Source organism: Agelaius phoeniceus, chromosome 4 (genome assembly GCF_051311805.1).
Source record: "Agelaius phoeniceus isolate bAgePho1 chromosome 4, bAgePho1.hap1, whole genome shotgun sequence".
Classification (NCBI taxonomy): domain Eukaryota; kingdom Metazoa; phylum Chordata; class Aves; order Passeriformes; family Icteridae; genus Agelaius; species Agelaius phoeniceus.
In genome coordinates this window covers 59,732,920-59,749,402 of record NC_135268.1, presented here as the reverse complement: position 1 = coordinate 59,749,402, position 16,483 = coordinate 59,732,920, and the positions used below count along the sequence as shown (strand labels likewise).

At 42.3% G+C, this 16,483-nt stretch overlaps 1 long non-coding RNA gene across 1 annotated transcript in view; it reads right to left on the bottom strand.

The window, feature by feature from the left end:
* Nucleotides 1-16,483, bottom strand: part of LOC143693984 (uncharacterized) — a 130,833-nt gene that overhangs the window by 75,097 nt on the left and 39,253 nt on the right. The window lies entirely within an intron of this gene.

Genomic DNA, 16,483 nt, shown 5'->3' with positions numbered 1-16,483 from the left:
CAGAAATGGAGCCTTGCCCTGTGTGCATAAAAAATCCCCAGAAACCCAGCCAACATCCAGCAGAGAGTTAACCATTCCCTCACCCCAGCTCTCTCCATCGCTCTCCTCCTCAGCTCTGCCCCCAGGTCAACATGGAAACCCCAAATTTCTAATTCTGGTGCAGGTATTAGAACTGGATGTCTGTTCACACTGAGTGCAGGGCAAAATGTATTAATTATTTACTCTTTTGATTATGATGTTCAGGGGAGTTTTCTGGCAAGTTAACAGCTCAGCAACTATGGAAGGAGAACTGAAATGTAATGGGCCATAAGTACAGAAACATTTGGCCATGCAGAGCCTTTCAACACATGATATAAACCAGTGGTTTGGATTGTTATTATTCTATTTTTCTTCAATAAAACTTAAGTTGAACTTTATGTGCAAAGGATTGTTTGGCAGTGATAATAATGTATGTATCACTGTAAAAGGTAATTTATTCCCTGACACCTTTCCTCCCTGCAGTCAATGTTACTCCTTCAAGAAAAGTGACATCCTGGCCTGGCTGAAATGAATGCAAGAACTCCCTGTGGTTTCAACAGGAGTGAACTTCACCTTGCCCAGGATCTGGGGAAGAGTTGGCATCAGCCTTCAGATTAAAATTCAAGAGTTCCTGGCTCTCCTTTAAAGTGCACATTATTACCATGCTCCCCTGCTCACAGCCATCCATCAGCTCTGCCTATCCCACAAGTGCTTTGTAAAGGTTTCATTTTTTAGAAGCAAACTTCTCTCTTCTCATCCAGTTTCCACGTTTGGGTATTTGAGCATCTTTAGCAGGTTTCTGTCCAACTTTGGCAGCCTCCCTTGGAAGCCACAGAGAATTAATCACCTGCCAAGGAGAAATTAATCACTTGGTTGCTGCCTCCCCCATGTGTGATGGCAGAGATCCAAGCCTTTGGCTGCACCAGCAGCAGCGACATGCCCGTTTCAGACCGCCTCTACTCTCCTGTGTCACCTCTCCCACCTTCTCTCTGCTTGCAGCTAAGCTCAGGCTATTATTAGCTGGTTTTAGTGATGGAATATGCTTGCTTTCCCCCCTGCCCTTTCTGCCAACAAGGATGCACTGTGACTAACACAATCTCCAGCTCCAGGCTGAATTACTGCGATTGAACTGCACAGGGAGGCTCTGCCAAGGCTTCGGCCTCATGGCCATGGGACAGCTCCATCTCAAGCAGAAGGGAGAGTGCCCTGGGGGTCTGCTCACTGCTTTCCCTCTTATTCCCAGTCCATTTCAAAACCTAGGAACTTATCAATAAAGTTCAGCTGTAGCACAGATCATATCTCCAGCTGCAACTCAGCTGGCAAGGGATGCTCCACTGGCAAACAAAGATAAAGTATGCTTAACTTGTGAGTTCAGTTGCAAAACAAGAAACTGAACAAGATTAGAAAAATCCAGAATTTTTAGGAAAATATATCTGTTTTCCAGAAAATAACTGAATACAGTAACTGTATGAGATTTTAAGTTTTTCTGTCTGGTAGCTCATATACTCCACATACTGTTAGGATGCCTGTTGTTTTGTTGGGGTTTTTTCAATCCAAGGGGTCTGTGAGAGTGTCTGGAAAAAGTTTAAGCTAAAAAGGTGCATACTTCAGCATGAAAATTTATAAGGACATATAAAATTGAAAGGTTTGAAACCCCTTAATATATATGTTATGTACACACAAATCAATGTAAGCACATTATATATTCAGCATTCAAAAAACATAATGTACTGGGACAGATGTTGCCTGTGTCATCTTAATTCAGCCTCCCTGTGTGCTTCATACAAATTTAAATTATACAATCACTTTCCTTTCCTGCACAAATCTGTTTTAAATTTATACAAAATTAATCAACTCTGAAGTTAAATTGAAGGTGTGTAAGCATGCTGGCTATCATCCACAGGACAATTTTCTGTTGAAGACATCAGGAGGTAAATAGTGAGTGAAATGTAGCTGGGTTTGTTGAACTTAATCTTACCTTGAACAGAAAGAAGGATTGGTAGAGTTCAGGCCACCCCTACCCTATCTCAGTCAAAGTGACTTTCCAGGTTCCTTGCTGACTAGACCAAAGAACAGGATGTTAACACAAAGGAGGAAATTGAAGGAGGAATAAAATAATATTTTCAGCTCAAGATAAAGATTCTTGGAACAAAATGGAGTGCTTTAACACCTGGAGAAGAATTCAATAGCCTCTGTTCCAGTCATATGAGCATTGGCCACGGACAAAAGGGACCGAGACCCTCATAGGAGCACAAATTCACTCCAGTTTATCTTGTTAAAACCTGATAACTAAATCCTTATAGTAAGCACTTGGAAATCCTGGTTAACCTCCAATTTAGGAAGGTTTCAGAGAGCACAAATTTCCAAAAGTGATGCTCTGTCATTCTCCATTCCCAGATCAGAGGCAGTTGAGAAGCAGATGCCTTAAGTGTCCCAACTGCACAAAAAGTCCAGCCTGAGCAATCACAACAGCATGCAGGGGGTTCATTTCCTCAAGCACCTCCCCAGCTGGATGTGCTGGGTTTAGAGTCAGCTTTCTTCACAGGGGCTGGTCTGGGGCTGTGTGAGGATTTGTGCTGAGCACAGGGTTGATAAGACAGAGATGTTTTTGTTCTTGCTGAGGGGGGCTCACACAGAGCCAAGGCCTTCCCTGCTTTTTGCACTGCCACACTGGTGAGGGAGGAGGAGGGTGAGAGGAGACACAGCCAGGACAGGTGACCCAAACTGACCAAAGGGGTGTTCCAGACCGTGTGACACCATGCTGATCCTCATCATAAAACTGGGGATAAGAAGGAGGAAGTGGGGACATTTGGAGTGATGGTGTTTGTCTTCCCAAGTCATTGCCACATGTGATGTGGCCTGGCTCTACAGGGCATGGCTGAGCACCTGCCTGCCCATGGGGAGCAGTGAATTAATTCCTTGTTTTTCTTGGTCTGTGTGTGTGGCTTTTGCTTTCCCTATTGAACTGTCTTTATCTCAACACACAAGTTTTCCCCTTCTGATTGTTTCCCAGGTCCCTCTGGTGAGGCAGTGGGTGAGGGCTGTGTGGGGTTTGGCTGCTGAAACCACGACACTACAAAATCTGCACCCACAGGCTGCAGAGTGAAATGTGCTGGGTGCCCCTTTGTCCCTACACCAAAGGGCCCTGAAGACATTTTATGTGTCCCTTTTCATGCTCAGAACAAATTGTACCCACATGAAAGGAATTCTGCCTTACATCTCAGTCTGCCACAGAAAAACTGATCAGAGAATAGAAATTGACTGTTGCTTAGGCCTTTTAACAGATGCAATTATGTGCAAACAGAATTACATGCTTGGATCTTTGGAAGTTCCAGGTTCACAAAGCTGGGAATTGTTATGCAAGAAATCACCTGGAAGAGGAAATTTAAATTAAAAATTTCAATTATAGATGGGAAATATTCAAGAAAAGAGATGAAAAAGACCATAATAAATAGATTTTATTACACATATACATATAATAAATAATCCAATGAACAAAATAGGGTGATTAACACGTCTGCTTTAAAAAAGAGATAAAACAACCTTATAAATATGGGTAATAATTTGAAAGTGCTGAAAGCTGAGCAACAAATACATATCAGTTAAGTGTTAAGAACTGTAGAAAGGTTAGCAGCAGAGGCAGAAATACTCAAGAAGTGAGATCAAGGTACAAAAGGTTAAACATATGGAAATTAACTGGTCCAGCTAACTTGTAGTCTCAAAGTGTTAAAAGCTGGTGGAGAAGGTCATTAGACCTTCAATATTGGTTTTCAGTACAGTAGTCATTAAGTTGCAGCTACCTGGCAGAGAACTGATGCTACCCCAGTTACTGCAAGAACAAATGGGCCATCCTGCTGCTCTGCAGAAACCCCAGGAGCACCACAGAAGAGCAGATAAAAGAACTGAGTTTAAGGTTAATAGTAGAGGTAATAACAAACAGGTTTATGGAAAGCATATAGTAGCAAACAATATTGATAACTTTCAAAAATTGGTAGTTTTGTTGATAAAGCTTCCACCACTGAAAAAAAATCCTGAATTGCTCTAAGATATTCAGCATTGAGTCACAGAAGAAGCAAGAGGGAAATCAAACCCAGGTTCACATGATTAAGTGAGAAAGGAAGTTAGTTCTTTGATAGTTTCAAGAGTTATACAGAAACAGAGAGACAGCAATGTTTCTAGTGAGTTTTCTCTGGGGCTAGGTGATAGGTCCATGCCATTTAATATTGAAATGAAAAAAATCCAAACACTCTAAGGGCAATGACAGAAATATTAGAAGAATATTGTGTAATAGAGAGTAACTGTTCCTCAGTAAAGGACTATGCAGATAAAGGTACAGATAAATAACCAGTTTTTAAAGGAAAAGGAAACACCAGTGGGATAAAAGTGAGAGGGAGCATAGGCGAAGAACTGACGAGAAGGAGATCAAAAGTATCTTCCCAGGACAAGGACTTTGGTTCTCACAGAACTGGAAAAGCAGTCAGCCATTCACCCTTGGGCAGCTTCTCTTTCTTCCAGGCCAAAGCAGGAGTAGGTGCTAAATAGATGAAGGCAAGAGAAAAGAAACAAGCTTTCATTTGGTGTCACTGCAAGAGAAACTGAATACCTGCTTTGAAGGAAATAGATAAATTTTTAAAAAGGAAATCCACCCCCCCCCCAGAGAACACCATTCTGGAGAGAGGTCTGGTGCTGAGCACTGGTCGGTCTCATATAGGAGAGCAGTGCCAGGGCTCTGGTAGGTGCTCCTCAGAAACCCTGCTGACAACTGTTCATGTTCAACACTCCCACAGGGACACCCTGTCTCTGCAAACTCTTACTTAGCAAACAAGTGTTTCACTTGAAAAATGCAAGAAATTCGGACGGTGTAAGGAGATGCATGATTTCAGCAAGAGAGGGAAGCTAAGAGAGTCTAAGCAGCATTGGAAAATGCTGGGCCCAAACTAAAAAAGGTAATTTAAAAGAAACAGTATCTCTTGAAGAAAAAAGGAAAAGTGCACAGACTGACCACATCAATGATCCAGTCATCTGTAACATAGCTTCTCCAGCACAGATGAGACAAGTACAAGAACACCTTGAGGCCCTGGACTACAAAAAAATCACCATCCATAATTCAACTGTCTAAACAAGCTTGTGAAGTGTCCAGTGGACATAATAAATACCTTTTAGAGTAAGAACAACAGAACACAGAGCTCTAAAACTGAGTGGCTTGAACAGCAGGTGGAAAACAGAGTCATTCACAGCTGTCCTGAAGGATGGTATTGGCCGAGCTGTTTTACTATCGCGTGGCCAAAACTGGAAACCAGAGAGTTCTCCACTGCTCTGCAGGTGTTATTTCAAAAAAACAAAACCAAAAAAAAACCCCACCAAAAAAACACCCAAACCCTTTGCACCTATCCCCTTGTGTAAGAAAGGCAGCTGTGCACACAGTGAGGGCACCAAGAGGTTCAGGCGCTGCCTGCAGCCCATGTCAACTGAAACAAACCACAAAACTGCTGTCGCTTCTGAAGGGGCCTGGCAAACCTCATTTTACCACAGAAATACAAAGCTTATTTTTCAGCTTCAGATGTACAATTTTCAAATTGAATGCCAACCTCAAAAAGACTCAATTGTTGCAGATATATTCTAAAGAATTAGAAATACACAGTGAAGAACAAACAAGACAAGAATCAATCAGATAAAAGAGAAAAACCAAAACAACTGCTGCAAGTCAGGTTTCATGAGAACTCTGATTTTGAAAGCTACTGCTAAGGTACAGCCCTGTAGACTTTTGGCCCTTTTTTCAGCTCAAAGAAATAATGTCATAATCTAAAAAGAAACAAAAAGAATATATTTGAAGACATGAAGGTAGTTAACTCTGAGATACCATGATATTCTAAAAGTATGAATGAAGCTTTTTTGGAGTTTAAGAAATCTAAGACAAAGAGTTACCAGGATGAAGATGGTCAGGTTCATTGCATTCACCAAGCAAATAAAAAGAGCAATTTACTGATAGTGCTCTTTTTGCTGGTTTTGTTCTGGTGTAGTGTCCACATCCCCAGACCCAAATCCTGCTCTTCTTCAGTCTTCCTAAGAAGCTGCTCCCACTCTGAGAGTCTGGAGATGATGGAGAGGGGACATGAGGTAGGCAGGGTGGACCCTCTGGGCTCAGTTCAGGTGCCTCATTGGATAAACATGAAGCACGTGCAGATTTGCACATCAGCCTTGCACAAATCTCCACCAGGCCTGTTACATTGTCCGAAGTGTTGTAACATCCAGAGTCTTCAAAAGACACCTCTTCAAATACTCCTTTTTTCATCAGCAGCAAAATTTACTTTCTATTCTTTTTTATCTTCCCTCATCCTGAGAAGAGTTAGGACTGAAGTATGTCTGATGGAAAGCACCTGATGAGAACAGCAAGCCCAAAGCACAGCAGCAGCAGCAAGGAGAAGGTCAGCCCAAACCGCTGTACCTCAGCACAGTTCCTTCCAGCCAAAACCACCCATGAGACTAAAATGTCCAGCCTGCTTGCAAAAAACATTTCTCTTTACAAGCAGTTGCAATGCAAAATAGTGTGCTGTAGAGGGAAGGAAACCTTTTATAAAAAAAAGATTGACTTCTGGAATTTATTTAGGTCAACACCAGTGGGATTTTCTCAGAGGGAAGGAAACTTTTTATGAGCTAAATGTTTACCTCCTTTGTGGGAGCAGCAAATTAGGTGTTTACTCCTTCAAGCAGCAACAGAAGCCAATACACCTGTTCCTTCCAGATTGTCCCTGCTTTTTTTGGCATCCAATACCCTGAAAATGGCTCCAGTGATCTGCCATGGGAGGGCCAGGCGGTTTGATAAAACAGGTTGAAGCATTTGTTTTTTAAGTACTAAAAAACCCCAAAATAGTCAATGATTGTGCTGGCTAAGAGAATATAATGCTTATTTCCTCATTTTATTATTTCTGGCACCAATCCCACAGAATATTGAAATTAGACTAAAATAAAACTGATGAAATGTGGTTAAAAATAAACATGTCGCATGTATTTATGAAAAAGCCGTAAATCCCATATGGCTGTGCCTTTCCTCATGGGGTGAGGGATGGGATCAGAGAGATGTTATCCATGGTCTGATCCATCACTGCCCTGTGAACCACCCGGCCCCAGTTCCCACCCCTGGGAAGGACAGGGTGACAGGAAGGGCATCTAAAATCCCATCCCTTATCTGCCAAGTGCAAACCTGTGCTCTGTTCCCACAAAAAACCAGCAGGGAAGGACTGAGGGGTGGAGATAGTGTAAGTGTGAAACCCCAATTAAGCATCTGCATTTCTGTGGCAACACCTTGCATCAGCTGTCACCAAGTCATCACAGCCTGGTAGGTGACATTCAGTATATTTATGTACATGGAAAGCCACAGCTGGATTCAAACAAATTTTTCTACAAAAGTGATAGGCTGAGAGCAGAGAACATTAAAACTTAGGGGTTAGCTCACAGTCCTGCAAAAAAAATCTTTTTTTTTCTGAATATCAGTCCAAAAATGTTTTCAGATTCAGAAATGGTGCTGGGTTATGCGGGCAACCCAGCTCAGCCCTGGCTAACAAATCTGCAGAGTAAAGACACAGATTTAAAAATATAAAGGGCTTACGCAAAGGAGCCAGACTGAAAGGTGGATTGAAATTCCCTTTTGACCCTACACTCATCACACACCTAATCCCTTTGGAGCATCAGTGCCTCAGCCCTGGGAGGTGCAAAATGGGAGCTCATCCTCTGGGCACATCAGCACTTGATGGAGGTACAGCACTGGCCCTGCCACAGCCAACACCCAGCACAGAGAAACAGCTTATACCAGCAAAAAAAAAGTTGTTTTGCTGGTAGGAATTAAACCACTTTGCTGAACAGATTACATTATAACAACAAAAAGGCCTTTTGAAGGTAGGACTGAACTCACAGTAGGGATTTTACTGTTGTAATTATACTCTTGCCATGCCAGCGAAACTTTTTAAGCAGAGACCGACTCCCTGCATTTTTATCTTTTCACTTTAAAAGGTTACACAGAGGCAGAAGTTATGAAATAGCTTGGTACCTGGCATGGGGAACTGTCTCAACCCCCTAGAAAGCAATTCATCTTGCAATGGAGAAGGCTCCTGAGAGCAACTTCCCAAAGGAACCACAGTGATACACAAGCTCTGGAGGTGTGTCAGGGGACTTGAAGTTGTGGTCCAAGGGGTTTGCAGGTGTATCCTCCTTGCAAATATTTTTTTTTAATTAAGATTTTGGTAGTTGTTTTTTTTTTTTTTTTAGAGTACCTCTTTGACATGTTTACATCTACCGTGTTCATAAATCTCAGGGGGTGGGGGATATTAACTCTAGGGAAGAGATTCTGCAGTGATGAAATGGTGTGCATATGCAGATCAAATCAAATTGTAATCCTTTGGGAAAATCCGATGGGTAAGTGCTCCCTATTCTGGATGTGCCAATTCAATGGCATACACACTTTTTATATATAATGTAATGCAAGAATAAGAAACTTAAGACACATTTCAAGAGGGAAAAAAGGGTGGAGCTCCTTGGCAACAGCTCTAATCCCTTTGAAGGCTCTGGCATCTGCTGAGTCAGGCACTCCCTCCCTATGTTTTAGTTTACAATCAGCCACTGAGTCACAGCAAGTTCCTGACTTCCCTGTTGGAACTACATTGTCATGAACTACAGTTGCATATTTTTAGGGATTGGATACTTTTACTTAATCTCTTTGTTTTTGTTGTTGTTGCTCAATTATAAATAAACAAATTTTGAATAAATAAATTAAAAGGGGAAAAAAAGAGTTCTGAGCTCTCAGCTCTGAGTACAGCTGCAAGAGGCTTGTTCTCATAAATGCTGTCCTCGAGCCACAAAGCACACTTCATTCTTTGGGAAGTCCTTGGATCTGGAGAAGCATTTTGGAGAGCAGCCATGGGATCCTCACATGAAGCATCTGGAGGTAGGATTGCACTAGCAGAGCTCTCTGCCCTGCTGGATAGACCATGCTCCCCAGCAGCAGACTAATTAGCCAGGGTGGAGCCCCACTCTGATATAAATCCATGCTAGCCTGGATGTCTTTCTACAGCGCTTCCCAGTGCCACGCAGACACGGGGATGTGGCCTGGAGCCAGCCACCAATCCTGCCTTATTTCCTCATCCAAAAATTGAAGATGCAGTCTGCCTGCCAGCAGAAACTCCCATTGTGAAACTGAGTTTGCTGATATTTGCAAAGCATTTTAAGGCGTGTCTTAGTGGGAAAAAGTGTCTGAACTCCAGGTAGGTCATAGGAATAAACCTGTTTCTGATTTTAGCAGACAAAACAGCAGTGAGCAGCATTTCACATGCACAGAGTTGAGCTAGGATCCCTCTTTAATCAAGTTAAGTCAGGTTTCATGCCTGCCCCTGCCAATTATTTAAATCCCATTTCCCCACAAAAGCCTCCAACCCTGCTGTGGTGGAGCTGTTGACTCACGTTGTCTCTCAGTCAGGTTACAATGCACTGACCTGCAGTCATCACCAGCATGGATAGGGAATAGCTCCATGGGAATGTGTCAGTGTATCCCCTGGCACATCCCTGTGCTGCCATGGCTCATGCCAAACCCCAGAGAGATCCCAGAGAAGTTTCCTGGGAAGAATTAACATAGTGGGTCAGGCAGAAACTTCTCCAGCCATCAGTGGACGTACCACTAGAAACCTCAGGAGAATGTGATGCAGGCAAAGCCCCTGAAGCACCTGGGTTACCCAAGAGACACCATGATGATCCTTAGGCTTGGCCAGTGCCAGGAGATTAGCTCTAGGCAATCAAATTAGCTCTTCTGCATCAAAATATGCTCTGCATTAACCCAGGCCAGGGAACTGAAACCGTGACCCCGTCTCTGTGCTCCGTGAGAACAGTGGAGGGGAAATGCTGAGAAAATGCAACGTGACTGTTCATGGAAGAATGATTTCTGTCTTTTCTTCAAAATGTTTCTTGAGTTTAATAGAAGCATCAACAAACTTATCTATTAAGATCTCCTTTGCTCATCAGCAGTGTTTCTATCTCTAGGCAAAACTTGATATCTGCTTAACAGTGCAGAGCAAATTTATAGGACAGCTTAAGGTAGGAAATAATGAATTCCACTTCAGCAACTGATAGCACATAATTGTGTGTAGCTACAGTTTGTCACACTGAAATTCATGATAATATGTAAGCTCTGGGTTTCAGTTCTTATTTGCCTCCTATTGTTTAAAGAAATAGAAAAATTAGAAATATTAAAAAATGGAAATAAGTTCCATTAATTAGGTCACTTCCCGTTCAGTGAGATTCTCCATTACTTTTTAAAATGCACTCTTAACCTGTATTTTTTAAAAAGTAATTTTGTCTGCTTCATTCCCATTTTTCTTCCATGCTCTTTCTGTATTTTTTTATTTCCATGTACATTATATGAAAAGCATCCATTTCTTTCATCACACTATTTTCTACAACTTTTCAACATTTCTTCAGCTTTAGAAACATTCCAGAATGTCTAAAGAAAATGAAAAATATGTATATTTAAAAGTCTCTAAATTTTAAACTTGTAAGTAATGCCTTTTAATGATAGAAAAGCTTAAAGGAAGAGAGTGACATTTCTAAAAGCTAATATTTTACCACCAGTTTTATATTTCAATTATAATCCCTTAAATATTAAAAAGCCCAGCATTCCATTTAAGGTTTTGAAGTATAAAAACACATATTTTCATTGAAAAAAAAAATCTGAAGAAAAGAATTGAACTCCGTCTGAAAACAGTGACTTTTATTGCTGAAGGGATGGAAATTAAAAGCAGTCATCTTTACTGAGGAGCTGACTGTAAGGGGGCAAGGTCATAATTTGCACGTAATTACTGGTTTGCACTATCGTTTAACCACTACTGAGATGAATATGTTTTTCTTCCTTCCCTCTTCCTGTGCAGAAGTAGTGTTCAGCACACTTCTTATGCATTACATGTTCTTGTGCAAATCACTGCTTTCTGTGGCTTGTGATTCAATAGCAAACATTGCTGTCACAAACAAGGTCTGCATCTAGAGATAGCTCTGTATTTTCTGATAATATTTTCAGTTAGTAAGAATGTGCCATCAGCACATAATTACAGACATGCATGCTATGACAAACAAAGATGAAAATATTGTTCACTAGAGTAAACCAGGAATATTTTAAATATGGGGTGTGTCTGCCTTAGTATAGTACATACAGTCACACCAGACTCCTCTGCATCAATTCACACAGAAAATATCCAGCCAAGTATTCTGGGTGAGCCTATAAATAATACTGTTTCTCAAGGCTGAGAAATATATGCTTCTTGGATAACTTTTAAGGAATTTGATTTTCAGAACTGGCTGAGGTTTTTCTTGCTTTGTTAGTGCCCACTTTGAAAATGCAGCGTGTCCAGGAAGAGGTGAGCATCCCCCTGCTGGAAACCAGTCCTCAGCTGAGGAAAATGTCAGGTGCCAAGAAACAAAGGGGCCCAAACTCACTACACATGTTAGTAGTTTGACCTTTATATCAAAGCTATTTTAAACATAGCAAGATGATTTTGTTTCAGCATTTGATGGTGGCATACCAGATGCTGCAGCTAGAATAAAGCCATGCACACTGATACCAGTGTTTGTGTGCCCAGAGCTACTGCTAGCCACCTTTTCAGGGGCAGCTCTTCCTGCCATAGCCATAACTCACCTTATCCATGATGGTCTGTTGACAATCATTTAATACATGACCCACTGTGCTGCAACAAGCTTGAAAAATAATGGCAGAATGTTTGCTCCCTCACTGATATCTTCAACCTTTATTCCAAACTCTTGCTTTCAAGGGAAGTGCAAGGCTTGAAAATGGACATGGGTTCTTGGGACTCCTCTTTGGCAGTCTGTGTGGTAGTCCTGATATGATACCCAAAGCCTGAGCTTCATATTCTAAGATAGCTACACCTCAAAATTCACAGTGAAGGTATTTTGCCTGTGCTACCCAATCTTCTTGGTTTAACAGTCAAGATTTTAATCCCTCCTCCAACTTGCATTTACACAGAATTTCTAGAGACAGGATGAGTTCCAAGCTGGGATGAAATAAATTTCCAATTTCCCCACAAGACAGAACACTATTCTCTGCCTGGCTCTGAGAAGCTGATTGTGGGTGAGCGGGTGCAGCCCTCCCATTCTTCTCCAGCTGCCTGTGCCAAGGGCAGAGCACTGTGGGGGTATTCACACAGGGCACTCCAGAGCATCTCCCTGCACCCAGGCTGGAGAGATAGGAGGGTGGGTGGCTATTCACAGAATCACTGAGATACTGAGGTTGAAAAGGACCTCTAAGATCCTCAAGTCCAACTGTTAACCCAGGACTGCCAAGTCCTCCATTAAACCATGTCCCTGAGCACCACAGCTGCACCTCTTTCAAATACCTCCAGGGATGGTGACTCCACCACTTCCCTGGGCAGTCTGTTCCAATGCTTGACAACCCTTTCTGTGAAGATGTTTCTCCAAATATCTAATCAGATGCCCCTGTTGCTCAGCTTGAGGACCTATCACTTTTTACCTGAGAGGAGATCAAGCCCCACCTCACTACAGCTTCCTCTCAGGCACTTGTAGAGAGCAATAAGGTCCCACCCTGAGCCTCCTTTTCCCGAGGCTGTTCCTTGCAGGAATTGTGCTCCAGACCCTTCACCCACTCCACTGCCCTTCTCTGGACTCCCTCCAGCACTGCAGTGTCTCAGTAGGTCCCTTTGTCATAGAAGGAGATCAGGTTGGTCCAGCAGGACCTGCCTTTTGTTAACACACACTGGCTGGGCCTGATCCCCTGGTTCTCCAGATCCTTGATGCTGGAAAGGCATAATGAAAGGCTTGTGCAACCTTAATTCAGCCTTCTTCTAATCTTCAATTACAAAAATCACATACTGTATTTTCCATGGGGCCCTGCCTCATTCAGTTCACGGAATAGCTAGTGTTCACTTAATGAGCAACTATTCAATATTTTATTTTCTTCTCACTCAGTGTGTTGCCCTAGGCATGATTTACTAGATGTAATTCAAACCTAGCTGTGCAGCCAAAAATATTAATTTCAGCACAGCTTTTTTTTTTTTCCTTTGATACTCATCCTCACAGCACTCCTGAGTGCTACACAAACAGTAAATAGTATATTTTCATAGTACCACAGTGAGGTGTTTTCATAGTACCCCAGTGTGATTAAATGGGGAGGAGAGGTGGAATTATCCTCTGTGTTTCACAGGTGCATAGAAGAGGCAGAGAAATACAGAGGAGACATTACAGTCCAAAGAATCAAAAATTTGTAACACTCTCTTGACAATTTGAGTTTTGACTTTTGAAAATTCTTAATATAATTCCAGTCGAGTCAACCTGTATCCATCAGTGCTCAGAGATGGAGGAGACCTTCTAAGCCATAGACTGGTTCCCTCCTATCACAGGCAGCTTTTTAATAATCCTATCAAATTGGACTGAATAAGAATTGGGTTTCTTGAATTCCTATTAAAAAGCTGAGAACTCACTCCTCTGATAGTTGGAAACCCTTTTCTAATTTTCAGCCTAAATTTATTCATAGCCAGATTGCACTCATTTGTTCTTAGGCCAACATTGTCCTTCACCTTAAATAGTTCCTCTCCTTCTCTGGCATTTGCCTCTGCTGATAAATTTAGAGTGAGCAATCACATCTTTTTCTCTCTCAGCATTTGTCTTGAGGAGCTAAATGAGCTACACTCCCTAAGCTGTCTCTCTGAAATTAAGCTGCCAGGTCCCCTGTTCATCCAAGGAAGCGCTTTCCATACCTGCTTCAGCTTGCACTTCTCTGCTCTGGGCATGGCTGACCAGGCTTGTGGGCAGCACCAACCTGCCTGTATTCACCCAGAGGAAGGTCAAGAGGCAAAGGGTAACTGCTGGTAACCAAATGAGTTAAAAGTATTTCCATATCTGCCCTGGAAATGGTGGGTCTCAGAATCAGCCTGGGATTTCCACAGCTACAGCACATCAATGACTGAAGTCTACCAGCACATCCTAATTATGCTCCTTTTCACATTCCAGCAGAAAGTCTCAGCACTGGTTGAAAGAATGCATGTGTTTTGTACCACTGATTTTCATCTTGCTGCTCTCCTGCCAGTGCTCTGGATCATCCCTGCATGCCTCTGCTCCAGTATCCCAGTCCCAGCCTGGATGGTGATACTGCCCACAAAATGTCAGTGTCTGACTCCACTGGCAGACTAGTGAACATATACCTGTACACACACTGTACACAAAGTTGTTTTTTGAATGTGTCTGCTCCTGAGATTAATTATAAATAACTAACCAGAGAAAAAAAAAAACAAACAACCAAACAAACCAAAAAACAAATCAGAGCAACTATTAGAAAGCCACCCAGGTCGGCTATGAAAACTCAGAGCATTAGACACCCTGATTTGATACCTTTTGAAAAATTCCTCTACTCAGTGCCTGTCAAATGTTGGTCACCTATTTGACATGAAATAAATTATATTTTGATTTCTAAGAAGATTACACTCCATTAAATGTAAGTCTGCTTCAATTATGACATATATGCAGCTTTTGGGGATTCATGTGTTTTTCTTTAAGGTGTGAATTGATTTATGCAAGGCCATTTGTAGTCTTTTTTTTCAGTCAAACATCTATCTTAGAATCACATACTAAAACACCTGGTAAATAATGGCCAGACCAATTGAACACAACTGGAGAAACATAATACAAATTTGACAGCAAAAAAGAATGTATAGGCAAGAAATCCAAGGAGAATAAAAGCAAGGTAGTAAGCGTGTGACACCATGACTTAGCTAAAATAAATCACTTCCAGTTGCACAGACTGCTTCTTTTTCTGGCTAAAAAATCTGCATGTTTCAAGCAGAATACAGCAAGGAGGAGGATGCTCCCTACCCACCAGACAAGAACCCAAACCTGGGGGAGTGGCCACAGCAGGTGATGGTAGAGCTCACTGAGCAGCTGCTAACAGAAGACTGACAACCGTGAGACCACGTCAGACTTTGTGTCACCATCCTCTCCACAGATAATAGCCCTGGACAAGCTGAGGGGACCCAGAGGCATATACTGTCAAATTTAGGCCACTTTATGGATGCTCTTGGGTGTATACTGCCTGCAAAATACTCCAGAGACTGGTGTAGGCAAGAAAAACTTTCCAAGCCAACAAATTATGGTGATTTCAGGATAACTTAGATAACCTCCAAGGTGTAAGAGGGATCAGATTTGAGCTGGAATGATCAAAAAAGGCAGTAAATAAACACAATAGCTCTCTGACCTCAGGAGGACTCAGCCCAGATACATAGAAAAAGTTGCAAAATACCCTTTGGAAAGTCATAACCTAAATTCATGGAGCATAAAACAGGGAAGAGGTAATATATGAAGATTTCTGTGATCAGGGTGCATTTTCACATGTACTTGGGAAAAGAGAGAAGACTTTCTAGCGTGCAGGGGAAAAAAGGCAACAGCCATAAGAAAGGCTTGTGCAGAGCAGAGAGCAGGTACAAGGTTGTAGGCACTTCTCTTGGTGAGAGAAGAGGTGCAGGAAGGAGCAATGTTCATGCAGGCACTGCAGGTGGGAGGAGGCAAGACAGGAGCAGGGTACTGGGTATTGGAGAGGGGGGACCCTCTGCTTTTGGCTCCTGCACTGCTCCCTGAGAGTAGCCCAGTCTTCATTTCCCACTGGAGTTAATTTTGGTGCCTCTGTGAACACAAACCAAGGGGCTCCCTTAAAGCAGACAGCTCACCTGCACAAAGGCTCGCACCAGCTTCACTAGATCAGCTTTTCTGAACTGCTGCTGCTGGGCAGACGGGGTCTGGGGAGGTAAGGAGGGGAAACATTTGGTCCCGGTGTTACGTCAGTGTGTCTGACAGAAGTGTATTTAGTCTCTGCCCAGTGAATAACACCTATTTAGGGGGCAGAAAAAACCCCAACTGTCTGACAAAGCCCCACTTCGTATGCCCCTTATTCTTCCTTGAGAAGCATCTTCAGCTGTGAATACGTGTATATACTCTAATGACAGTCAGCTGTCACGTCTGTAAACATACATTTACCTCCCATTAAGGGTTATTTGCCCCTTTTTGTGACCTTTCACCAGCTTTCCATACCCTGGCCATGTGGCACAGATGGTATAATCCTGTCAGGCTAAGGCAGGTGACAGTGCTGCTCAGTGTTTAGTAATCAGTGACTGTAATTAGCCAGACTGGACGCAGGCTCAGATAATAGGGCAGTCAAACAGCTGCCAGTCATGAGGCTTTTCCTGTGGACTGCAGGGGATGGAAGAGAGGATGATATAAATAGGCCATGCATTTTTTCCAATATACTTTGTACAGAAACAGTGATAATGTTATATATGGTGATTTTCATTAAAAAAATTCCTTCCAGTGTGTTCCATATCACGAGGAGTTTTTAGTTGGATTTTAAATCTGATGGAGGTGTCTGGAGAGTGTTTAGCAGCACCAGAGCTTTTTCCTATTTGGAGATTGTCTTGTC